At 35.1% G+C, this 27,728-nt stretch overlaps 1 protein-coding gene and 1 pseudogene across 7 annotated transcripts in view; both read right to left on the reverse strand.

The window, feature by feature from the left end:
- The window catches only part of HDAC9 (histone deacetylase 9), a 1,013,429-nt gene that overhangs the window by 489,765 nt on the left and 495,936 nt on the right, over positions 1-27,728 (reverse strand). The window lies entirely within an intron of this gene.
- LOC133097019 (casein kinase I-like) lies at positions 1,641-26,048 on the reverse strand (annotated as a pseudogene).

Below are 27,728 nucleotides of genomic sequence, written 5' to 3' on the forward strand. Positions count from 1 at the left end.
GCTCATATAGATGCTTATGATAACTACATTTATTTCAGCAACATATACACCTGTTCAGCTGTAACTAAATTTCTTTGATAAATGTTTTTTTAAATACCAAGACCATTAAAGAGTTAAATCAAAGTACTAAGGATACCCTAAGTAGTCACGGCATGTTTCTTAATTTTTCACTTTAGATGCTATTATTTATAGCACAGGTATGTAGGGAGAATTTTCGTATGTTCAAAAACAGGAATCTTTGGTTGCTTCTTTATCAGCTGGGTTACAAACAAGAAGCCATCCATTTTAAGAATGTTTTAAGTGAATAACTTGCAAACCTCATGGATGGAAAAATTCTAAGAATGCAAATTTTGACCATTTACAACTATCACAACAATGGTTGAAGACTGTTCACGCTGTTCCTCCGAATGAGATCCCGAAGCAGTGCAGTGTAAAGCACAGGCTTTCACACACAGAAACAAGGCACAGGCACAATCTCGCCACCAATTTGTAGGTGTCAATTCAGTTAAAAGTTGAAACTTGAAAAAACGTGACAAAAAATGGAACCATGTTTAACTATCTCAGTTAATATTCACAATTACAGCAGCTACAATAATATTCAGGATACAGCATCACCAGTGCTGCCCAGAGCCAGTTTATGTGGAAAACAAGTTCTTACACCAAGAAATGGTTGACCACAACCACTGGCAGGTGGACGTATGAGTAACAATTTCCAGATCTGGGAGAAACAAATGTTGCTCTGATCATCTGCTCAGCTTCTTTTGTTCCTCCTTTCCTGCACAGAAATCTTTGGGCCTGCAGACTCCGCCCATGGGAAAAGGCTGCCTGTTGTGCTGTTTTGTGCTTTAACATCAACCTGTCAAATATGTGGGCCTGTCATTAGTTCAGGGTTCATAAAAGAATGTGGACATGGAGAACAGTACGGAGGAGTTTTTTTTCCTTAAAAACCTGAAAATAGAATTACCATGTGACCCAGCAATCCCACTACTGGGCATATACCCAGAGAAAACCGTAATTCAAAAGACACCTGCACCCCAATGTTCACTGCAGCACTATTTACAATAGCCAGGACATGGAAGCAACCTAAGTGTCCATCAACAGAGGAATGGATAAAGAAGATGTGGTACATATATACAATGGAATATATTACTCAGCCATAAAAAGGAATGAAATTGGATCATTTGTAGAGACGTGGATGGACCTAGAGACTGTCATACAGAGTGAAGTTAAGTCAAAAAGAGAAAAACAAATATCGTATATTAACACATGTATGTGGAATCTATAAAGATGGTATAGATGATCTTATCTGCACAACAGAAATAGAGACACACACGTAGAGAACAAACACATGGACACCAATGGGGAGAAAGGGGTGGTGGTGGGATGAATTGGGAGAAAGCGATTGACATATATATACTGTTGATACTATGTATAAAATAGATAACTAATGATAACCTACTGTATAGCTCAGGGAACTCTACTCAGTGCTCTGTGGTGACTTAAATGGGAAGGAAATCCAAAAAGAGGGGATATATGTATACGTATAGCCGATTCACTTTGCTGTGCAACAGAAACTAACACAAAAGTGTAAAGCAACTATACTCCAATAAAAATTAATTAAAAAAAAAAAGAATGTGGAATAGCTGTCTTGGATACATGTAATCCAGACTTTTTCAAAGTATAGCCTTCAATAATAGTTTAAGTACATGGGAAACTCTGCAGGAATTTATATGAAACTTCATCAGGAATAGACATCTTTCACTAATCTTTTCCTACTTGTTTCTTTTTTGCAGCCTTCGCCAGGACAGGCTGGTTCTATTAACATATGTGTACATGTATCCTAATGATACCACGTCATCTATGAAACTCTGCTCAATACCAAGATGTTCACTTATGCTGGTTTGACAGGTAGTGTCAGAGAGATTATTACCCGCTCTGTATAGTATGTACTGCCTTGTCCTGTCATTTCTGTACTTTCTGGCCAAACCAAAATCAATATGGAATAATAACAGTGACACCCACTACCAATTAGGAAGTTATCTGGTTTACTGTGTCTTAAACTCTTCATATGCACATACGCAATTCTACTGATCATCTGGTCAGCTAACGCAAGTACAGTTTTCACTGTGAGCCTTCTTGAACAGAAACTGGAGAGGTCTTGGAGAATGGATGGAAGAAGATCCATAAGTATCACTTACAGTCTTTGTCTTATTGATACAACTTTATGTGTGGGATGTCAATCCCACCGTGAAGAATCTTAAAGTTTGCTCCGGTACAGCAACGGGGGATACCTAGCTTTTGTGATTCTAGCTTCACTGCCACTTCCTCATCATTGGTTATGTTGATCACCAGAAAGAGTTCTTCAGGTAGAATCCATGGGCTTTGGGAAAGAAACAGAACTTAAATGTTCTTCTTCCTTCAACTCCATGAAATTGATTTACATTCATTTAAACCACCTTGATATTTCCTTTTCTGAAATCCTGTTAGCACCTCTCACCCCCTTTCTTTTAACACTGATTTGGAACAAAAGAAATCCAATTTTGTAATTTTATTTACACTTTTACCCATTATATCTTATTTGTTATATCACAGCATGGCTGTTTGTATTTTGTTCCTCTCGCTCTTTGCCTCAATAACTACATTGCAGCATAAATTCTTAAGTATAATATAATTAATACTATCTAAAGAAAGTATTAGACTGTTCAGGGCTGTGTGTATCTAAAATAACATTGAAATCACTGTTTTTAAAGTATCATAGGTTGACATGTCACTTTTCATTTACACCTTTATTCAGCAAATATTTGTAAAGCCATATTAATTGCCAAAACAGTTTTTAGTCAACAAGAGAAGGAACTGCCTTCAAGGAACTCATGTGTTGATGCACATCAAGCCATAAACCGATGTAGAAAACATGACGCATTAAGGGCAATGATGTTGGTGCTCTAGAATCCCACCTGGGCCCTCTTCTATTTTCCCTCCAGGACTCTCAATGGTGATATTTTCCATTCCCAGGACTTTATTTGCTTCCTCTATGGTCACAATTCTGTCTCCAGACTAAACATCTATTCTAAACTTGCCACCGATATGTATAAGTAGTACTGGTACTCTTCATTTACCTGTCTTACTCTGCTCTTTCTCCAGTACCTCTGGTCTCAGTTTGTGCAGCCAGAGGAGAACATGAAAGTGATATTTGACTCCTCTTTCCCTTTATTAACCATACCCAATCAACATAAACAATCTTTTCTACTCTTAAATATTTTTTGAATTCATCAAGCTCTCTCCACTACCACTGCCTATTTTACTAAAGCAGCCCTCTGTCACTTTCCTGGGTAACACCCATCAGTGGAACCCCAATCTTTAACATGATGGCCTATCCCTCTATGATGTGCTTTCTGCCCGTGTTTTCAGCTTCAACACCCCCTACTCTCCTCCCTGCATTTGAATCACACCGATCTTCTTTCAGTCCGTAAACACACCATGCTCTCCGAAATCTCAGAGATTTCTCATATACATTATCTCTTTCTAAATTCCAATCCCACCCCATTTTTCTGTACTGATTCTTACTTATCCTTCGTATCTTAGCTAAAAACGATTTGATGTAGGATGTCTTTTTGTATCTTATTGTATTTTCTCATTAAATTTTTCAATTCATTTTCATAGTATTTGTTTAATTGACTCCCTTCACCATTATTCTAAGTTCCTTGAGAAGAGGGACCACATTTTCAGTGCCTGGCACAGCATAAAATCATAGTAATGCCTCAGTGCATACCTGAAATGAATGAAGGAATAAATGAATGAGTGATAGTGATGAATCATATGGTAATAAAATCAGAAACACATATGTACATATCCAATTAAAATCCTAAAACAATTACTTATTCGTTCTTTTTGACACTCTGAATCCAGGTAAACATTGACTGTTTATTGATAAGTGAATGAGTTTCTGGCAAAAGTGATTAAGTATTTGAAAAAAGCAATCTCAAAAATTTTTCCACCTAAGATGTCATTTCACATTTCCCAGACCCCAAGTTATCTCTTAAAACTCAGTGTGCTGACAGGTGACAACCACCAAAGTGCAGTAAGGGAGCCCTGAGTAAAATAAAACTTACCCATCATGCTGTTTGCCTCAGTAGAGATCACCAAGAATAAGCCACAATCCTGAATTATCTAAACCGTAAGGCCTAATTCATGAATGATTAGCCATGTTATATTATGAGAAAACTAGAACAGAACTGATAAACTATAAGCTAAGAATTTTTTTCAAATCTCCAATTTGAAAAATGAAGAATTACTAAATGTTGATAGAAAAGAATAAATCGTCTTAAGGTTATTTAATATTTTCTCTAAAATATCCAATAACTGATTTTTAACAAAATATTGAAGTGCCTTTTATTGAAGGCTCTTCATTGAAATGTGTAGAATCACTGCAGACTTGGAAGGCATATTTTTTTCTGAAAAAGTAAATTACTCAATTTGAATGTGGCTAACATCAAAAATGGGAAATGGAAAAACAAGCAATACAACCTCAGTTTGATGACAATGTTGCCCAAATTTCACTTTAGTAATACAAATAAATATTCTTAGCTTATTTTCCACTGTTAATATTTATATCATAATGAAATAAAGAATAAATTAATCAAACTTGAAAAAATAATTTCTAGAACAAGAATTACTTAAATTGATTAGTCCAGAAATACAATTCTCCCTGATAGTGATTCTGTTCAAGTTACACATGTTTACAGTTTCTTTAAGGTGCACTAATACATGGCATAAATGAAAAGAAAATAAATGCAAGAAGCAATCTGAGCTTTTATTTACTATTCTCTTATTTCCCAGGGGTCTGAACAGGAAACAAAAATAACCACAAATGACTAAAATATCAGTAGGCCTTGAAATATCAACATTTAAGCTAAAGAAAGCTAACTTTTTAATCAAAGCCTTACTATTTTGATTTACTTAATTCAAATTCCCTCTCTGCAAATATGGTTTTGAATTAAGCAGTCATAACAAACCATAACACCAACATGAACTGCCAACTCATTTGTAATACCCGCTTAGTTCTAAAGTATCGCAGTGTTTGCTAGTTCTTTACTATTTGAGAACCAAGCAGAAGCTTCATTGAGCTTCCTGCAGTATGGGAACAAAATCAAACCAATTTACGTGACTTCAAGGTAATAGGAGCTAAGAACCTAATCCATGTCATTTTGTAATTTGAGACAAAAATTTAATCAGATATAATGATACCTGTAAATGAAACATTCAGTAGATGAGAAATGTTAGTGCTGTGAAATAGGGAATACAGGTATTGATCTAAAAAGTGTTACTTATTCAGCCATGTATACCACTCATCATCTGGGATGTACAGCAAACTGACTTCTGTAAGAACTATGACGAAGGTGGGACAAACTGTCTCCTCCATACTTTTCTCTACAACTTATATTTTTTTCTAGGTTACAGACAAGTACTAAATTATTACTATTTGCAAATGGCTAACACAACTTCCTTCTCATTATGAAAACTTAGTATGTGAGACAGGGGATTCCCCTCTAACTCCAGAACTTAGTTCATCACCTGACATGTAATATAAGTTTAATAAATATTGGTTGAATAAATGATTTTCTCAGCAGATACCCCACTCTAATAACACTTTTTTTGAACAAATTACATTTGTTTATTTGGCAAATAGACTTTTTTCAAAGAATATGTTCCCACTCCTCTATCAGGAACCCTTGTGTGCAGAAGTATGTAACTGTATTCTGTTTTGAGAGAAAAAAAAAGCTTTTATTGGTTTTGTGTACTGCCAGCAAGAAACAATTGCCTTTAACCTAAAAAATATTCCAATATTTTCTGAAAGCTTCAATGCTTAGTATATTTAAGACAAGAGCATATATTAAAAGTTGCTGGAAGGTATGAAAGAAAAAGAGCAGAAATGCCATGCATGATGCTTCTCTCATTTTCCTCTTCGATTTAAACCATGTCTTTTCCTTTTCTACTCTCTAATCTTCAGTCTTGCACAATGGGACTAGGACTTCAACCTTTTTGTTTTTATTCCCCCTTCTCCAGATCTCAGTTGTTTTCTAAGTTCTGAGGAAATCTTTATTACAAAACAAAAGTCTTAAAGTCCCACTAAAACATTCTAATATAGGATTGCACTCGCTTTTAAAAAGCAAAAACATTTCTTTAAACAGCTGGACACTTTCTTCAAATAAAAACTTATGAATAGTCCCAACGTATAAAACCAGCACGAGTGCAACTGTTAAGTAGGAGCCAATGTCCCACCCACTCACTTCCTCCCTGGCCTGTTCCCTTAGGAATCCAGACTCCACGGAATTCAACTGAAAAACACTGTTCTAACAGCATTATTTCTTTATTTGCTAAATTCAAATCAGGGGCAAATTACATTAGTTCTCTTTCAAAGAAAAATGCATTACTGTTTCATGGAATTTTGAGAATTTGGAATGTATGATTTGGAAATAATAAAGTTTCACTTTGTACATACAATTTGGGGGTGGAAGTTAATGTTAAAAAATAAAAATTCGGGACTTCCCTGGTGGTGCAGTGGTTAAGAATCCGCCTGCCAATGCAGGGGACACGGGTTCGAGCCCTGGTCCAGGAGGATCCCACATGCCGCGGAGCAACTAGGCCCGTGTGCCACAACTACTGAGCCTGTGCTCTAGAGCCCGCGAGCCACAACTACTGAGCCTGCGCCTGGAGCCCGTGCTCCGCAACAAGAGAAGCCACCGCAATGAGAAGCCCGCGTACCGCAGCAAAGAGTAGCCCCCTCTCGCCGTAGCTAGAGAAAGCCCAGGCGCAGCAACAAAGACCCAACGCAGCCAAAAAAGAAAAAAATCATCTAAAATTGCATAATTTCAAATCTAGCCAGATAAATGCATTGGCACCCGTGTTTATGTTATTGCCACATGGTGGCACCACTCTTGTTCATAAGTAGAAACACCCACTATCCTTTGTCAGAAGTGCTTCGGATATGAGTTTTAAAATAATTATGCAAGCTTGGAATTATGCGAAGTTTTCAGGCCTTGAGCATTTTAATGAAATGTGACTTCCCTATGCTGATTCCAAATTTAGCTTTCTAAACTTGGGTAAGAACAAAGACTAATACCATATTGTTGGTTGGTCTGGAGAGTTGTTTTGCTTTATTTTAAATTATGGAGCCAACACCAATATAGCACTTACTATGTGCCACACACCGTTCTGAATGCTTTAAAAGAAATGTTAACTCATTTATCCTTCTTTACAACACTATAAGGTTGTGCTATCTGGTAACCCACGGGGTAGACACAATTATGACCCTCATTTCACCAATGAGGAAAATGTAGGCCACAGAGGAAATTGGCCAAGGTCACGCGGCTACTTAGTGGTGCAACAGGAATTAGAACATACACCAACCAGCTGCAGAGTCTATGGTCTTGGCCACTCCACTATTATTCTTCTTGACTTCTACAAAACAGGTATCCAATTTAATTTCTACACAGTTCACCTTGAAGTTTGCCTTGATGTAAACGAGAATGAAACGTTTTTTGTAAAAATAATATTACATATTTTTTAGAGGTAAAAGGAAAGCATTTGCTTGTAACAGCCAATATATACCACAGAGAAATGTGTAATGGAACACATTTTGGCATATTTTAACACATTGGTGAATTTTCAGGTGTTTCAATGCTCTCTTTAGAAACAATTCTGTATTTAGGAATTGCAAATTTAGTATTCACCCTTTTCTTTTAGCTACAGAAATTTCTGTTGAGTCTATACAATTTTTTAAAATTCATCTTACTCTCTAATCTGAAATCCACTAACTCACAGGTAAAGACTGCCTAGCAATGAAGTTATTATTAGTACTTGATTAACTAAATCACATTGGATTGTTTCAGAAAGAGATACTGAATCATATTAACTGTAAACTGTTAATGAGACTTGAATTCATTGTTCATAAATTTTTAGATTACTTTTTTAATTGAAGAAAGAAAGCAGTAACAGAAAGGAAGAGGCAGCTGTTTTTTGACAGTATGAGGAAAGATTTGACAGGATAGACTGTGGTGGTTTATCTTTTTCTTATTTCAGAGTTTTTTTTGGTTCATGATTCCTTGTGCATTATAAAAGATGATCACTAGCCATTAAGGCACAACTTGTTAGGTAAGTGAAAGGGTCTACCTCAAAGAAGAGCCTAAAATTGTCAGAAGAATCTAATTTTTAAAAATATATAAAGAGAAATCAATGTGACAGCATATGTGCCTTAAAGATATTCATAATTTGGCATAAGAAAATGTAATAATTTTTCTCTTCTGTTTAATTAGACTGTCATTAAAATTTCTATTTCTGGTAGAACTCATAGTATCTGCTTATAGAAATAGGCTGTATTCAGAGAACTGTCAGCATTACAGAATGCTTCTCAATATTTTAAGCACAGCTTTGAGATAATCAGTCTACAATTTGAAGTGGTATATACAATTTGTACAAACAAAAGTATAAGAAATAATTTAAAGCATTAAAAATGAACGTAACTGTGTAGAGCCGGGGTAAGCAAACTATGGCTCACGGGCCAATTCCAGCCTGCCTCCTGTTTTTTTACTGCCTGCTACATATGAATGATTTTCACATTCTTAAATGGTGAAAAAGTAAATTTAGAGAAAAACCTTTCGTGATGTGAAAATTACGTGAAATTCAAATTTCAGTGCTCACAAATAAAGTTTTATTGGAACACAGTCACACCCATTCACTTATATATTGTCTATGGCTGCTTTCAAACCACAAAAGCAGAGTCGAGTGTGACAGAGGCAGTACAGGCTGCGAAGCCTAAAATAGTTACTATCTGCCCTGACTGAAAAAGTCTGCCAAACCTTGTGGCAGAGAATCTACATCTACTTTTTATTCTCATACAGTGATACCTCCCATTGACAATCCAATGCCTAAGCTACCTCTCTACTCTCTACCCTACTGGTATAATGTAGAAGGTTAAAAATTACCATAGCTTATTTCATCTAAAATAAAACATAATTAGGAAGCAGATTACGCTAACAAGGAAAATTCCAGGTAAAAGTAGCTCTAAGTATTTTTATTGGACTAATATATTAGTTTTAGGCTTTGTTGCTTGCTCTTTGCATTAAGCAGTTAACTAGAAAACAAAAATATAAGTAAGAACGATGACATTTTAAAGTGAGGAATGTATGCTGAGCACTAGCTACAATTTTCGCATGGAGTTTTTTCATTTAATATAGCAATCATTATTCCCATTTTACAGGTGATGATAATGAGCAATGGACAGGCTAGAGTGAAAACTTCCAAGGTCACATACACAACATTTTTTTAAGTGCTACTTTTTTATCTTGCTTACTTAAAATCATGGTAAATATTAACTTCGAATAATGCTAAATTAAAGTCACTGTATCATACTCCATATTAAAGATTCAGGTGGCTTCTCCTTCTAACTTATCTCTTTTCTATGAGGCAAAGATAACAGACTCTGCATGTTAGAAGCTAGATCTAGAACAAATATTTGTTCAATTGAAATTTCTTTTACTAAAAAGAAAAGGACACAGACTGCTCCCATCTGTGTAGCAGTTGATATATGATTCCTCATACTACACACACACACACACACACACACACACACACACACACAAGGCCAGTACATCTTACAGAAATCAACATGTGAACATTTGAATGAGTTTAGGAAAGGAATGTTTAGAAATTACAGGATATTGTGTTTATTTGACGTTAAAATTTTTGTCAATAATGTGTGGGTTGATTTAGTTTGTACTGAATATTTTAAAATCTTGAGGTTTTAAAGAAACAGCACATGTACCTCAAAGCTACAACAGTACCTACTACAAGGTTGGCTATTATATCCTAGTGATAGATCTGCAGCCAAACCACTAAAGAAATGTGGTACCTCAAACAAAATAGACCTACTAGTTAGGCATTGTAAGAAAAAAAAAAATTATGGAAAAAAATAGTTACCCAAATGTCCTTCCAGATATTAATGTAATTTTAAATTAATGTAACCCAAGATTATAGGAAATATATTGCTAATCATAGCGTTTACCAAAGCCATTCTGAATCCAATGGTTTTTTATTTTCCACAAAATTCGTAATATAACTTAGATCAGATGAGTTGAGATTCAGCAACTTGAGAACTCATTAATTACACAAAATTTTAAGTTCTAGTTTTTTTTAAATGCTTTAACTCAGCAGTTTGGTATCTATAATCCTTCAAATTAAAAAAAAAAGTAAATATTACCTTGGTTAAACAAAAAGAAACAAAAGAGAACAAAAACACATGAAAATTTTCTTTATCCTAAGAGAAAAGCCACTTTTATAGTGGTTATTTAGGTTTCCTCTCCCTGCTGGGGTAGAGGGAGAGATAAGGAGACAGAATCCCATGTGATTCCTTAGGTCAGTGAGGAAATTCAACCTGCCACGTTAGGCATGTTTCTCTAAGATTTACGTACGCCATTCAGTTGGGTTTATTCCTCTCAAGGTAAATTTGGCAGGATGCAGGATTTAGTCAAAGTCAAGGTTCAGAAATTTCTGGGCATGTCTGGAGAGCAGGTGGGGCTGGCACAACAGATGTCCATTTGCATAAATGACTAAGGCACCTCCTAAGAAAAACTCATCTTCAGCAAAGAGGAAGCCAGGCCTGACACACTTGACCTGATAACCAAGCCTCAGGGCCTGAGTGATTCTGATTCTCAACACAAGGTGCATCCCTCCTGTCTACTCTCACCTCCAGGTCCCAGGGTGCAAACCTAGATCCCACCTTCTATGCGGCTCTGAAAATGCTTTCACCAAACTCATCAGTAACATCAAATTGTTAAAACCAAGCCTTAGTGTTACTTGATTCTCACAATCATGGGACACAGTTGTTTTAGAGAATTGATAAATGAATCGATCTATCAGTCCATCTTCTTTCAATCACTGCCTAATACCCAAGATCTTGCCAAAGGAGAGAAGCAGAACATGGCAGAAAGAAAACTGAGTCCTTGGTTCTAATCTTCATCACTCCACTTCCATGGGCCTTGGGTTCTTCATGTATAAGACAAATAAAAACTAAGAGGCTGAAGTAATGATCTCAAGGCTTGTTTTAGGGCCAAGGCTATTCTTTCCCAACCTTCAAATATATAGAATATATATTAGTCTCTATTAGAAAGTCTGTCTCATGAGATAGGCAATTCCTGTTGCCTTCATTGACTTCTTTGGGTAAATCAATAACCAGCAGGGCAGGGTCTGACCATAGAGAAAGCAAGGGGTCCTAGGAGGAAAGAGAGGGATGCCTACCAAATAGAAGAAAATGACAGAGAATGGAAAGCAGGAACTCCTTTAGAAAAGCTTTATCTAATTAAAAATTATCCTAGGGCATGCTTTGCCTGAGATATAAAACTCAATTTTGGTCAAAATTATTCTATTCCCTGATTGTGGTGTATGGAAACTTTTCAAACCTTCCATTATAAACAGCAAAACACACTTTCCATTTTCTATTTCAAAGAACATATTTATTTTTCTACAAGAGTTGTTTCTCAGTGAGGTATAGTGAACACAGTATTTACATTTTGTTTTATTAATTACTTATGAAAATAAGAATAAACATTTTCCTCAAAAGTGCTACTACAGAGCAATACAGTACTCAATTTGACAAAAATCAGAAATATTATTCTGATCCCATGAAATGTAATGGATAGTCAAAGGCACCCACATTGCTTAATAAGGTAACAGAAAATTGCCAGTAATTAGGAAGAAGAAAACCAACTAAAGTTGAAAAGTAAAACTGAAAAAAAAAAATTACCCACAATTTAAATATCTTAGAATTCTTTTTTTTGGTTAATGTATAAAAATAACATTACCTGCAAAGGTTTATACAAGTAAAATTACCATCACACAACAATTTACTTATTTTAATTATTTCAGTGCATTTAGATATGAACTAAGCTTCGGGTTTCTTTTTTTTTTTTTTTCCCTAAAAGAATCGTTCTTTTTTTTTTCTCTACAGAAGTACCCTAACTGTCCAAAGCATTTGGTCCTGTTCAATAGCTAAAGAACTCTTTTTTTTCTCCTCTCTCTAATTTGGCTTCAAGTCAATGCTGTTTTTCTCATTCCAACTGTTTTGGACATATGCTGGCCCAACTAACAATGGTAAACACAGCAAGCTGTCTCTGATATGGTGCTGATTAAGTCATCTTGTGAGCAAGCAGAGTTTGGATGTTAAGATGCTAAGAAAAAAACTACTTTCAGAAATTCTCCTCCCTTTGAAAAATATTTGGATTTTCAATTTTAAATTATATGATAAACAAACCATGGGATACTATGAAAATACATTCACTCAATGCTGGCCTAGGCATTTGAGAAAAATAGAAAATGAAAACATGGTTCTTATATTCATGGATTTTACAGTTTAAAAGGATAAGGGAAAGCATAGGGAAGAGTGGAGCCCAAACATGGGCTTAAAAATAACTTTCTAAAGAATGGCACTTGCATGTCTTGCAAGAAAAAAGGTATAAAATTGAAATCATGGATACTTTGAATTGCATTTTTATATTCTATTAGTAAAATATTAGTATAAAACTAGTACTTTAAACCAAAAGATTTAGGAATAGAGATCCAATGAATATCATAAGCATGTGGTACAAAATAATTGGAAGGAATACAAATATTGTAGAGCACATAATTGTTATTCAGAATGAAAAATTATTTTTAAATATTGGCATCTCAGATTCTGTTTTTGTACATGAGAATCGAGCACTTATTTTTTACTTAGCTTGGATAGCTAAGTGCCAGCTTCCCCTCATTATGCAAACAGATAAAACCAAATTGTTAAATAAAGCCAGAAATACAATTATTCTCTTAAAATACATATATATTTGGAACCCTAAGAGGAATAAGCAACTCAAAAACGGGACCACCTCAAACTTAAGAAAACTGTAATATTTTATTTATCACCAAAGCTCTCACCAGGTTAATACTATCCATTATTTGACAGATGTGAAAGCAAGACAGATTAATTAATTTATAATCATGGACAATTGTTTTTTCAGTTTTACTCTTAAAACTTAACTCAGTTTTCTTACCTCTAAACAATGCAGGCCCCAAAAATAGAAAGGTGAGGAGTAATAACTAGTTGTTGTTATCAAAAGATTTACAATCTAAGCAGGGTGGGTATCTGAGGGAAGAAATGGTGAGAAAACATACAAAAGGTATAGAATATGATAAATTCTACACTTAACGATCTGAATAGATAATTAGGGATGTTGATGGGTGCAAATTTTTGAGAGTTTTCTCTATGAAATGTATTGTGCTAATAAGCACCTTAAATACATTATGAAATCACAGAAATAGTAACAATTCTTTCTATAGGGGTCATAAGAAATGCTCCTGAGTACAAGATATTAAGAGGATGGTGGATGGAGAAATAACTAAAAAGCTAACAGCAACAACAAAAGCAGACAAGAAGATAACCATTGAATAAACTAAGGTACCGAACACAGAATAGAAAGGGATGAATTTAAGAGATGTCTTCAAGGTACGGTCAGCAAGACTGGAAGACCAACTGAATGAAACAACTAGGAATTCTTTAAAAAAAAAAAAAATCACTGATATACTTAGATTATGGTAGCATTGTTACAGCAACACTGAACTTTTTTGTTAATTTTAAAATTGTAGGTCAAAAGAACATATAATTTTATTTTCTTTAAAGAGGCAAAATCTTTCGAAGGCAAAAGTGGGGAGCACATAAATGGCAATAAACTATTCTGTAGTCATCAATATGTTTTCTAACTGTACAAAACCATATTATAATATATTTAGAAATTCTGGGAAACTTTTGATCAGTAAATACAATCAAACTAAGTAAAAGGTCAATAAAAATGACCTACACATCAAGAAAGAATAAAATTCTTAGGCAGAAATTAAACAAAATAACTGCAACACTTGTACACTGAAATTATAAATCATTTTGGAAAGAAGTTAAATGAGATCTAAATAAATGGAAATACATCCCATGTTCATAGATCAGATGACTTAATATTACTAAGATAGCAATACCCCCCAAATTTATCCACAGATTCAATGCAATCCCTGTCAAATTCCTACTTTTGCTTTGTTTATTTGCAGAAATTGACAAGCTGATCTTAAAATTCATATGAAAATGGAAGGGACTCACAATAGCCAAAACATTCTTGAAAAGAAAAAACAATATGGAGGACACACTTCCTGGTTTTAGAACTTACTACAGAACTATAATAATCAAGACACTGGCATAGAACATGTGTATATATCAATGAAATAGAACTAAGTGTCTAAAAACAAAGCTTTACATTTATGGTCAATTGTTTTTTGACAAGAGTGTTAAGACAGTTCAAGGAGAAAGAACAGTATTTTCAACAAATTGTGCTAGGACAACTAGATTTCGAGATGCAAAAAAAAATGAAGTTGGGACACAGACATAGAGAACGGACCTGAGGACACAGCAGGGTAAGGGGAAGCTGGGACAAAGTGAGAGAGTGGCATTGACATATATACACTACTAAATGTAAAATGGATGGCTAGTGGGAAGCTACTGCGCAGCACAGGGAGATCAGCTTGGTGCTTTGTGACCACCTAGAGGGGTGGGATAGGGAGGGTGGGAGGGAGACGCAAGAGGGAGGAGATATGGGGATATAGGTATACGTACAGCTGATGCACTTTGTTATACAGCAGCAACTAACACAACGTTGTAAAGCAATTATACTCCAATAAAATTTTTAAAAAAGGAAGTTGGAACCCTACCTTCCAGCACACACAAAAAATTAACTCAAAATTGATCACAGACGTAAGTGTACAGCTAAAACTATAAAACTCTTAGGAGACAACACAGGAGTAAATCTTTGTGGCCTTGGATCCTGGCAATGGTTTCTTAAATAACAAAATCAAAAGCACAAGAAAAGGAAAAAAAAAAAAAAGATAGATTTACATTAAAATTAAAACGTTTGTGCTGAAAATGATAACATCTATACAAAGAATGGGGGAAAACATTCACAAATTATAAATCGGATAAGGATCTAGTATCCAGAATAAATAAATTTGTAAGAGTTAAACTGAACAACGAAAATACAAACAACCCAATTAAAAAAATGGGCAAAGAACTTGAAAAGACATTTCTTAAAAGAAGATATACAAATGACCAATAAGCACTTGAAAAGATTCTCAGCAGCATTAGTCTTCAGGGCAATGCAAATCAAACCCACAATGAGACACCACTTCACACCCACTAGAATGGCTGTAATAAAAAAGACAGATTATACCAAGTATTGACAAGCACTTATGACCCAGCTATTCCAGTCCCAGGTGTATACAACAAGAGAAATGAAAAACACATCCAACAGAAAAACTTGTACAGAAATGTTCACAGCAATATTATTCATAATAACCAAAAGACAGAACAACCCAAATGTCGATCAGTGGATGAACTGATAAATAAAATGTGGCATATCCATACAAGGGAGTATTATTCAGTAATACTAAATAGTAAAAATAAGTGAAGTACTGATACATGCCAACATGGATGAACCTTAACAACACTATGCTGAACAAAGTAAGCTAGCCACATAAGACTAGATATTGTGTGATTCCATTTATACCACATGTCCAAAATAGGCAAATTTACAGAGACAAAAAATAGATTAATGATTGTTTATGGCTGGGAGAGGGAAAGTGGGAATGAGAAATGATTGCTAGTGGGTATGAGTTTTTTTAGGGTAGACAAAAGTATTCAAAATTAGATTGTGGTGAGGGTTACATAACCCTGTGAATATACTTAAAAACACTGAATTATACATGTTAAATGAGTGAATTTTTATGATGTATCTCAATTATGCTGTTAAAATAATTGAATAAAAAAATTTAAATATACTGAGATCTAGAAATAACAAAAAGTTAATATAGAGAACAAAATATTTCTTCATTTCAGAAATATAAAAAACAATCACTTGGGAAATGTTACCTTTCCAGAAATATAACATACAGAAATTTTAAAGTATGCAAAGTGAAAGTTGCCAATGCCTTATTAATATTTTCCCTTAAGCTATTAAGATTATATTTTTAATTCAATACATACTATCGCCAGCTTCTTTGGAGCAGAATGTGTGAAAACAGGGACTTAAAATGCCACCACAGTATTGACTCCATCCTTTTAATCAAGGCATCAGACCTTTCACGTGATCGAGAAAAATGATTCATTTTCTTGTTCCTTTTCCCCCCTGACACTTTAGGTTTTCTGGGGCTAACTGATACAGTATGAAGGAACATATGTGGTCTGCTTCAAGCCTCCAATTTCTTAACTGAAAAGCCACTTTCTTTCTAATGCCTGAACGAGAGGATAAATCAAGGTTAAGGTCCAAGCAAAACTCCTAAATGTATAATCAGACGTCCATGACCTTCCCCCTTGCCCCCTACCTTCTCCTTAACAACCCTTTTCTTCCCACCCCCTTGACGTTTCCTCTGTGACACTAGGTGAGCTAAGTCCCATGGTCCCCACAATACTCATGTCATCAATGTAAATATTTCACCTTTGTCCATTTCCCCACTAGCAAAACAGAACAGGCCCTCAGCGAGGTTGCTTTATTTCTGCATCCACTCATTCCACAAATACATTCTGTTTGTTAAGTGCCAATCACTGCACCGAGTGACAAAACGTTGAACAAAGCACTAAGGTGGGGAGAAAAATAAACAGTATTCAATTACACTACAGTGAGGAAGTGTGATATCAGAGATAACGCACAGGGCATCGTGGGCATGCTTTACACAACAAAGTTTTGGAGCTGGGTATATGCAGGAAACTTCAAGTAATTATTGTCACAGAGGCACACAAAGGATGTGGATGGCAGAGTGTTGAGAGGAGGAAGTGGAAGCTAATATTACATGACAAAGAGTTTGAGACTCAAAAAATTAATATTTATTGAGTGAATACTCTGTTACAGAAACTGTACTACTGCCTTTAAATCTATTTTGCTCAGTTAATTCTCCACAACTCGGTAAGGTCTTTAGTATTACGATTCCCATTTTACAGACGGAATACCAAGCTTTAGCACAGTTACGTTCCATACTCAACATTTCTCAGCTGAGAGGTAACATACATGGAAAGCTAAGTCAAATCAGTCTGAGCACAATTAGGACATTATTTTCTACAAATTAGCCACATGACCTTTAAGATTTCTGCAAATGTTAGGCAAATTAATTTTTAAGTAACTAATAAATAAAATATTTGCCTCTTGGTAAGGCAGAGTGGGATATTCAAGCACAAGGAAAATGAACTTGTCATTATATATTCTTCTACGTATTTTAGATGTCATATCATGTTATGTATTATCTATTCAAGTGAATGAATAATCCATCGAAATAAATACAGGACAATACAATTTGGATCACATCTGCTAATCTCTGGTGTCTAAGCTTATATTTAAGTAGGGCAGCTAGCATGACTGGCTCCGACAAGCACGTACGAAACAAACAGACTTTAGACTGAGATATTTGATTGCAAATGTATCTCACAGACTACATTAAAGTTTTTCAAAAGTTATATTCCCAAAGCTGTTACTAAATAGTTGTCTCTACTTTGGCTGAGACCCCAGGAAAATGAGTATCAACTACTACCACATTCTAGATCACCCATGCAGGAAGGCAAAGGTATAAACAAAACCAGTGTGGGAACCCTTGTCTCCTCAACACTCAAAGGTATAAAAGAGCTGCAATAAAACTGGACAAGACATTGAAGAAAAGAGATGGAGAGTTTCTTGAGGAACAGTGTCGATGTATGTATTCCCCATCCCACCCCCTCCTCCTTAGTGATGTAGGGCTTGCCTGTCCCTCACCTTAAGATTAATGAGAAGGGCTTGAAAGAACACACTTGGAGAACTTGGTATGTTTCCTGAAGTTTTGGAGATAGGGTGGACTGGTTTGTGACTCAAGTCTGAGAAATCTAAAGAATAAGAAGGTAATTGAGTCCACCTGGAGAAAGAAGGCACACCTGATGAGCAGGTCTAAGGTGTATATTGTGTAGAGCAGATTTAGGCCAGGAGGGAAAGAGGATGACAAGGCTGGCCCGGGATTGTCTTACAATCTGCCTATGAGGGACACCTAACTGGTCGAGGACACTTCAGCAAGAATACTCCAGAGGCGTACAGGCTGGTACCCAAAGAATGAGGGAGCATCTAATTGGCCAATTGTGGGGTGTTTCACTTAGTTCAGGAAACTGGGTGAGTGAACCCTAATAAGCACCCTAATAAGGGAAACAGGCAACTTTAATCATCTGTCCTAAGCAGGGATGTCAGTTCACAGGAGAATCCAACACAGAAGACCGTTCCTGCGTCCTTACCTCTCCTCCCTGCTCCCCATATCAAGCTGACAGAAGAGGGATAAAAGCAAAAAGCTGAAGAAAACAGGGAAGGTGACCATGCCTTTCGTTTCTGTTTCAGGCTTATCATGCAGCTAATCTAAGCTGAGTTGAGAAACTTTTACTTTGAATAAAGTTTGATTGTTACCATACACTGATAATTACTGAACTGAAACAATCTAAGGCTAAAGTGTGTTGAGTACCTTTAATTATCTGATAATGAACAGAAAAGTCATGGGGCCTACAGTTCATTCCCAGTGCTGGGTCAGACATCTCCTCCAGTTCTAGTCTGAATGGGCAGAGGGGAAAGAAATTTAAGTTGGTTTTCTGTTGGTACCCTACAAATCCCAAGCGCTTAATGTAAAAGTTACAATAGTTGTGAGGAAGAAAAATTAGCCCATATGATCTTGGCATTATTAGAACCAAGTATTAGTGTGTTAGATAAGGCACAAACCTCAGTTTCCACATCTGTAGAGTATGGTGTATAAATTCAGGGGATTAGTCCTGAAATAGTCTTGAAATGAGCCCTGATATATAGCTGTTAGGTGACCTTGGCAAAACAAAGTTTCAGGGCATTATTCTTGTCACCTTCTACCCCTCTATCTCTCCAGTTCCTTTACTTACCATAGCCTGTGAAAGAAACACCAATAACTGGAAATACACCATACTTAGGAATAAATTGTTATGTTTGTTTATTTTTAGTAGTAGGAAAATGAGTGTGTTTTCTGAGGATTCTGAAAATGAAATACGTAAAACATGAGAAGAATAACCATTAATGACTGGGTCAGAAAAGACGACTGATTACATGAAATTCTACATGGCAAAGATTATATCCAGTAATTTTGGTTTATTATGAAAAGAAATGCTTTCAGTATCTGGAGGCCAAAGTTGAACAAACATGAGAATATTCTTTAAACAGCTTTTTTAAATGTCTAAAGTATTTGTGCTTGTTTATTCCAGGTCTCATATATTGTTAAAAACTTTTTCATGCTAGATCCTTTCAAGTTCAGCAGATGGTAGGCACACTTGTAAAAATAAAAATAAATGCAAATAAATGCCGAAATTTAATTAAATATGTATTAAGCTCATAACATGCCAAAAGCCAAATATAAACTTATAATTTGTATATAAATAAATAAATTTTTGTCTTCTTGTTTTAAATTATAAAATTAATAGTATATTCATGGCAAAATACGTCAACAGTACAAGAGAGAAAGTAGAAGGTCCAAATCCCTCTTTCTCAGTCCTTACCTCCCACTACCACTCCTAGAAGAAATCCCTATTAACATTTTATTGTCTATGCTTCATGAGGTCTATCTTTCATGAAATGTTAAGTTTCTGTCTCTATGTATTATGGACAAAACAGATAACCATTGCTGAAATAAAGAACAAGCATAATAATTAGATTTTTATTTTCACTTGTAATAGAGACAATTTAGAAAGAGATGACTTTAAAATTTACCAGGAGTATTTAGGTTAGATATTAAAAAGACTCATCATCTTGCCATTGCTTTAAAGTTGTCAAAGCCCCAGGATAAAACACTGAAAGTGTTTGCAGAATCTCCTTTGACCTACATCTGCTTTTTAAATTTTAAGTCAATATCACATGGAGAATAGATCTAGAATGTTGAACTAACAAGGACTCCAAAATAGCTTCTTCTAGGTTTAAAAATAACCATAATCATACTATTCCTAAAGTAGCTGGGAAATGAGCACAGAATATTCTCTCAACTTAAAACTCAAATGTTAATGAGATCCATTAAAAATTCCTCCTGAATCTACTGGATTCCATAATTTTCTACTATTCCTAGATAGATTTTTCTCATTAAAAGATATTCAGAAGCCCTCTGAATAAATAGTAGTATTAATAGGTTTCTGAATTTACCATATGGGAAGTAAATAAAGGTGGTTAAACCAACAAGAAATCAAATGGTACTTATTAGATGTATTTAATTACTCCAAAGAATGATCTATCACTTTACCCTTAAAACCATTCTAAATGAGGTAGAATCCATTTAGTTTTCTGCTGAATTATGTAGCATTACCAACAATTTAACAGACACATGAAAATCTGTAGAGCAACACTGAGAAACAGAAGTTTTCTTGAGTTAAATATTAAGATAAGTGACAGTAAATTTAAAAATATTCAATTTACTTCCAGAGGAACGTTTTTCCATATGTGGCATTTGGCTGCCGACTTCAACACTGGAATGAGACAGAAACCAGGGAACCTAATTAAAGAGCTAGAAGAACATCTGGAAATTCAGTAAATATTACTCAGATCTAGTAAAGGTGTTTTGGACTTTTGATCACATACAGTATTGCTGTCCTAAGAAAATTTAACCTTTCAATTCTGGGGCAAAAGGTAAGACAATTCAATTTTATGTCTCCTCTTAACATTTCTTATTTCTGAATACCCAGCACTAAAATCCATGTTCTATGAGCAATTGCTGAATGAATGAGTGAATGAATGATTTAATGAAAAGTAGTATTAAGGAACCTGCCTTTATGCTGAATTTATACAAATCTTTGTAACCATTTTTGCCTATAAAAAGTTCGTAGATTCTTACCCTATCCTTACAAAAGACATAATATAATTCCCTCCTATATATAGTTTTAGTATGAAATGTTATTTTTATTTAAATACAGTCATGATTTGCAACTATAACTTTTCTGAACTTCTTAAGACAATGTCCTAAAACTTTTGAAACACATACTAGAGCTCTTCTAATAGAATTTTTGATGATATATATATATTTTCTCCAAATAAAAATATTATATATTATAAAAAATTAAAAATACAAGAAAAGAAAACTCCATTTTACCATCTAGAAACAATAACTGTGAGACCTACTTTTGTAGTATGTACATAATGAGGCCAAACCGCATAAAAACTTTTTCACCTTGCTCTTTTCACTGTATATTATGATAGAAAGATTTTTATCGTGCTGCTAAAGCTTTTCATAAATGCTGTCTTTAAATATAATGAAATAATCGAGAACGTAGAGCTATAATAATTAATTTAACCATTGTGAAGCTATTGCACTATTATTTGTTTTCAGTTCCTTGTTTTTAAATAATATCCTTTTATCATTATACCTGTGTAATGGGTATTGTAGAAAATTAGGAAACACACAAAAAAATCAGAAAACATAAACATCAATGTCTAACACCCAGAGGTTACTGTGGTTAAGATCTTAATATATCCTATTGAATCTTTTATGTATATATGTATCTGTGTGTATGTATTTGTGTATGTATATGTATATTATAATGAGATAATGTATGCATATTATTTTATAGCTATATTATTTTTATGGGTTAACAATCTCCATCTTACTTTTTCAGAATAATTTCATCTCATCTAAAAGCCAGATCATATTCACACATAATTCCCCCAAATTGTCCACTAGAATTGTTTTTTTGAAAATTAGCAAAGTCCCATTTTTATTACCCAGACTTCTTAAAGACGTCCCGATTTTTTGCTATTAGTAACAGTGCTGAAATGGAGACTTTTGTGCATAAGGCTTTTTCTATAATTAGAATTGTTTCCTTAGGAGAGGTTCCCAGAAATGGAATTAATAAATCAAATGCCATGAACTTGTAAATCTCTTGATACCTACTGCCAAATGACTTTCCGAAAGCATTGTACCAAATTACATTTCCAACAGCAAGGCATGAAAATTTTCTTAAAATGAGCAGAGTTAAACATTAAGGAGACTTTGAAACACAATTTAAATTTGATGTCAAGAAACAATGAAAATACCCAACTTTATGTGCTTCCATCATTTACCTGTCAAGTATCAAGTCAGCTCATTAACATGTACTCACCACAGAATTTAAATCAGTAGGAAGGATGTATAGCATAGTTCCTGCCCACAATAAGCATACACGCTATTGAGCCACCAGAACTGACTGATCCATAACAGATGATGTCAACATAATGACAAAGACAATGGTAGAGATACGCTTAAGGATTTGTAAGAATAAAGGTAGGAATCACCCAACCCCATATCTGAGAAAAGAGAAAGTTACCAAAGGCTTCTAGGAAGCTATAACAATGCAGTTTATCTTGATGAATGAGTAGGAATTTGCCAGGAAAATAAAAAATAAGGACCAAAAAAAGAGGATAGTCATAGCAGAAGGATCATCATGGGCTTCGAGAGTAATCTGTAATATAACTTGGTATAAATAGGTGCAGCCCTTTTCCCTGTTTTTTCTAAACTTTTATGGTATGTATCATTCCTTTAACATAGTTTCAACAACAGAGTTCTATAATCACGTTCTATCCATAGAGGGTATACTTTAGCGCCTCCAACTGTTCTCAGGAGGAAGAGTTGTAGTTAACAGCCTCTTTAGGGGGCATTTGATAAATATATGAATATATTTTTCACTGTCACCATGAATAATGGTACCACTGACATTCACTTGTCAGGGTCCAGGGAGGCTTAACTTGTGAGGAACACTCCCACAAAAGAAAGACTTGTTCCACCTAAAATGCCACTGGTGCACCACCCTCCCTTCTTAAGACATGCTGAGCCAGACCGGAAGTTCCTTGAGGACAAAAATGGTATTTTACATGTTACCTTCATCACACCTAGAACACATGGATGCTAGATAGGTAATAAATGTAAATACCTTTTGACAGATTAACATGAAAAGCAGTAAGATTTCAAAAACAATTAAAATGTTCAAAGCACTTCAGTGTCTCATTATTTACTACTTATCCTGCATCACCATGAGGGGCACTACCAGAAAATGATGAGGCTGTAAGCCGCCAGCCTGTGCAATGAAATCAATGACAGCCACCTAACTGTTTACATCGGCACGGAAAGCAAATCAGTATAATTCCCTCTATCACATGCCACAGGGGGAAAATTCCTAGAGACATTCAAGATCTGCGAAAACTTATTTTTAACTAATTGTGGCTCTAATCCTCTACCAATGGTCACCTGGAATTGAAGCATAATCTTCTGAAGCTTAAGACTTAACACATTATGGAAAGTGCAGAATAAAACGATTCGTTCACACAAGTACAGTTTGTTCTTAATTGTTTCATTGGACTTTTTGAAGTCTGCAGCACGTATGACCTTTAAAAATTTCTTCTTAAAACAAAATTGCCTTGATTTATTTTTTACTGAACCTTTACACACCGTTAAAACACAATCATTTAGCCTTTAAGACAACCATACTGTTCTTGGGAAAAAAACACCCTAAAACATAGGGTTCTTAAGATTTTTATTTCACAACAAAACAGGCCACAGGCAAATAAACACAGTTCTGAGTTAAAAGTGGCAGGAGCATTAGGTTTCAGAATTATCGTAAAACAGGAAGGTTGTGAGGGTATAACATAGGATGAAAGCAGCCTCAACCCTGGAGCCTTCCTGCTGACTTGGGCCATGCCAAAATATACAAGGGTTTATACACAACACAAATACACACAAAGGGACACACACACATACAATACTCAAAAAATAACTTATTTGGGAGAGCTATTATCTTTCCAAAAGTCCAGTTCAAAAGTAGAAAATAATAAAATAAAAGGTTCAAACAGTTAATTCAACCACGTCTGAAAATAATATGCTGCCAGTACTCTTGGATTAGAAATGGTTTTCAAGCATGTGCATATTAGCAGTTTCTATTAAGGTAATGCCATCTGGGAGAATAATCTTTTCTCCTTGATGATAATTCTACAAGCACACATACACACACTTAAATGCCTGGAAATGGTTGTACCTCCAGCTTTAGTGTTGAATTTCTCTCGGAACAACTGCTTCAAGACTACACCTCAGACAAAAATTAAATAGCTTGCATCGGTAAATACGGTTCAAAATATACATTGTGGTAAAGAAAATATACATTGTGGTAAAGAGTGCCATACCTACAGTTACGCCACATTCCAATAAAAGGAGTGGGAGAATACACCAAACGGAGGTAGCAGTTAAACTGCTCACCAGAAAAATAAAGAAAACCGGGTCATTATTTTCCCTTCCCTGAAAAAAAAGCAGCAGCTTCTGCTTAGTTTGGAACAGTCACTGCAAAAAGGGAAGCTTGTGTTTATTCAGCTCTGTTCTTCTCAGCAGTCCAGTTCATTAGGTTTGTAGGTTTTAAAAAATTTTAACTTTGTTACAGTAATTTGTGGGGAGTGTAAAGCCTATTCATGAGGTGGCAACTCAGAAGCCTGCACTGCAGAATACAAGCCAAAGGCAACGTAAATATACACAAAATGCATGCAAATTAATTGTAAAATATTCTGCAGGCTCAAAAAAAATTTTTTTTAAGCCTGAGAATCTAGCTGTTTTCCTAGATAGCAAAATTGCATTACTAATAATTTCTATTTTCACCTATCATCCTTCATGTACTTGGTATATAAATACTTGATATCCTTGAATAAAATATATGGGAAATTCAAAAAGAAGAATGTAAACTTCCATATATTAGTCACTGCTTGAAATAAATTCCCGTATAATTTTAAATCACAGTTATTACAAAGGATTATTTGATAATTCCAAGTCAAATGCTTAATCTTTTAACATGTACAGGCACAAGAGAAAATGAAACACAAAAAAACAGTGTTATTTATAAAAGATGCTAACAATAACAAAAATGACCATAATAAAGATAAGAAGCTTAATTTCTTTTTCCTCAAATAATTACACAAAGAGTACATTTCAATTTAGCCTCCTAACATAAGTGTAATGGGCTTCTTATCAAGACATCACACCATCATTTACTGTAAATATCGGGTCAAATAAACACAGAATCACTATAGAGAAACTACTAACACCAAACCCAGTTCTTAAAGCAATTTAAATTAATGTTGATTCTGTGTTTGAAACTTGAGCAATAAAAGAATAAGAATTTAGCATGATAAGTTTTCACAACAACGATCTTGTTGTACAGCAAGACTGAATCACATCATGCCCATTTACACTGATGGTAACAGATACACGTTAGTATTTGGAAGCCTTTTGATACACATACTTCAATTGGCCTAGAGGACACTGTACCCTCAGGTTTCCTCCTATTGGACTGGCTGCTTCTTCTTGGTCCCATTTACTGGTTCCTTTTCTCCCCCCCCCCGACCTCTTAATTCTGGAGCTTCCCAGGGTTTAGTCCTTGGTTCTTTTCTCAATTTATGACAACCCCTTGGTAAACTCATCTAATCTCATCATAAATATCACCTTGTGTTGGCAACTCTAAATTACATTTTTCCGTCTGGACCTCACTCCTGAGCTCTAGGCTCATATACCCACCTGCTGACAAGCAATGTCTTCTTGTATCAATAGGTTTAAAATATACCTCAGAGTTACCATATTTAAAAGTGAACTCCTGATATTCCCCTCAGACCACCCCATTTCTATTGTTCTCCACATTTGTTGACAACTCTATCCTTCCAGGTGAAAGAAGGATAGAGTTCCTTCTTTCCATTCTCTCACGCTCTCTATATCACATTAATCAGGAAATTCAATTGGCTCTATCTTCAAAATATCCTTATTTTTTGTGAGGTGGTGGGTGTCAACAATAGGACCACTTCCTAACTGCACTGCTAACAGTAGGATGTAAGCCAGTGTCTTTCTCAGTGAGATTACCATGGTCCTAAACTATTCAGAGCATGTGATCCTCTGCTGAAAACCCTACACTGGCTGGCCATTTTGTTCAGAGTAAAAGCCATGACCCGCACAAGCCCTGTGTGATCAGATCTTACTTTTCCTCTCTGACTCCGCCTCCAATTTATCTCATCTCCCTGACTCTGCTCCAGCCACAACAGCTTCCCTGCTGTTCCTTAAACATTCCAGACACCTCCCATCTTACTTCCCAGAAAACTCTTCCCTCAGTTCAATTTATGGCTAAATCCTTTACCTCTCACACAATTTCTCATAACTTATCCTGTTTGGAAATTATAACCTCCCTCCCTCCCAACCCTATACCTCCCATCTGCTTAGCTTTTTCTTTTTCTCCATAGCACCTACTAACTTATAACATATTACAAAATTTATTTATGTATTATGTGTATTTTATTTCTGACTCCCCTTCTTGGGATATAAGCTTTAGGATAGCATTTTTTTGTTTGCTCTGTTCACTGCTACATGCCAGGCCATCTAGAATAATACCTGGCACATACCAGATGCTTAATAAACATTTATAGAATAGAATGAACGGAACAGAATAGGCTGGGAAATCAGAGAATGGAATGGAATGGAACGGATCAGAATAGGGTGGTATGGCAACTGTCTATTCTGTTTTGCTATCTACTCCCGTTAATATCACTGATTCTGCTTTTGTTTCTAATCTGTGAAAAAACAAATGAAACAACAAAAAAAATCCAGCTGAGTACCCAAAGAACAATGAGATACCTCTGAAATGGTCTAGAGTTTTCAAAGGAGCCATATATCCAAATTATAATCACAATAAAATTAATTAACTAATGGTAAAAAATGTTGCCTTTCTAAAAGCAAAGGCACTAGTCAGAAGGCCAGAACCAGTGAGGGCATATTCCTGAATGAGAAAAGGAAGAACTCTCAAAATCCTACACAGAAACAGACAAACAATTTTGGCCAGAATAAGTGAAATAACTACACTCCCCATTTACTTCAAAGTAACCCTTTTCCAACAAACAATAGTGTGTGTGCAAAGAATGGCTTTAAAAAAAACCTTTTTATTTTGAAATAATTTTAGAGTCAAAGAGAATTGCAAAAATACTAGAGAGGATTCCTGTGCACCTTTCACCCGGTTTTCTCCAGTGATTATATCTTACATAGTTACCTCAAAAGCAGGAAGTTAACCCTGATATAATGTTATATAAATGGAATCACACAGTGTGTTGTTTTGATCTTTTGGGATTGCTTTTTATACTCAGCATAATGCCCTTAAGATAAATCCAAGATGTTGCCTGTATCATTAGTTCATTCTTTTTCATTGCAGTGTAGTATTCCATGGTATGGACATACCACACAAGTTTATTTAATCACTCACCTGTCAAGGGACATTGTGAATGTTTACTCTTTTGAGCATTTACAAATAAAGCTGTTATGATCAATTGTGTACAGTTTTTATTGTGTAAACATGAGTTTTAATTTCTCTAGGATAAATTCCCAGAAGGGCAATTGCTGCGTCATACAGTAAGTATATTTTCATAATTTTTAGGAAAATGTCAAACTGGTTTTCAGAGTGGCAGTATCATTTACATTCCCATCAGCAATATCTGAGTGATCCAATTTCCCTGTATCCTTGTCAGCATTTGGCATTGTCACTATTTTTAATTTTAGCTGTTCTAATAAGTGTATAATGGTATTTCATTGTGGTTTTAATTTCATTTTGCTAATGGCTAATGATGTTTAGCATCTTTTCATGT

Source organism: Eubalaena glacialis, chromosome 8 (genome assembly GCF_028564815.1).
Source record: "Eubalaena glacialis isolate mEubGla1 chromosome 8, mEubGla1.1.hap2.+ XY, whole genome shotgun sequence".
NCBI classification, from domain to species: domain Eukaryota; kingdom Metazoa; phylum Chordata; class Mammalia; order Artiodactyla; family Balaenidae; genus Eubalaena; species Eubalaena glacialis.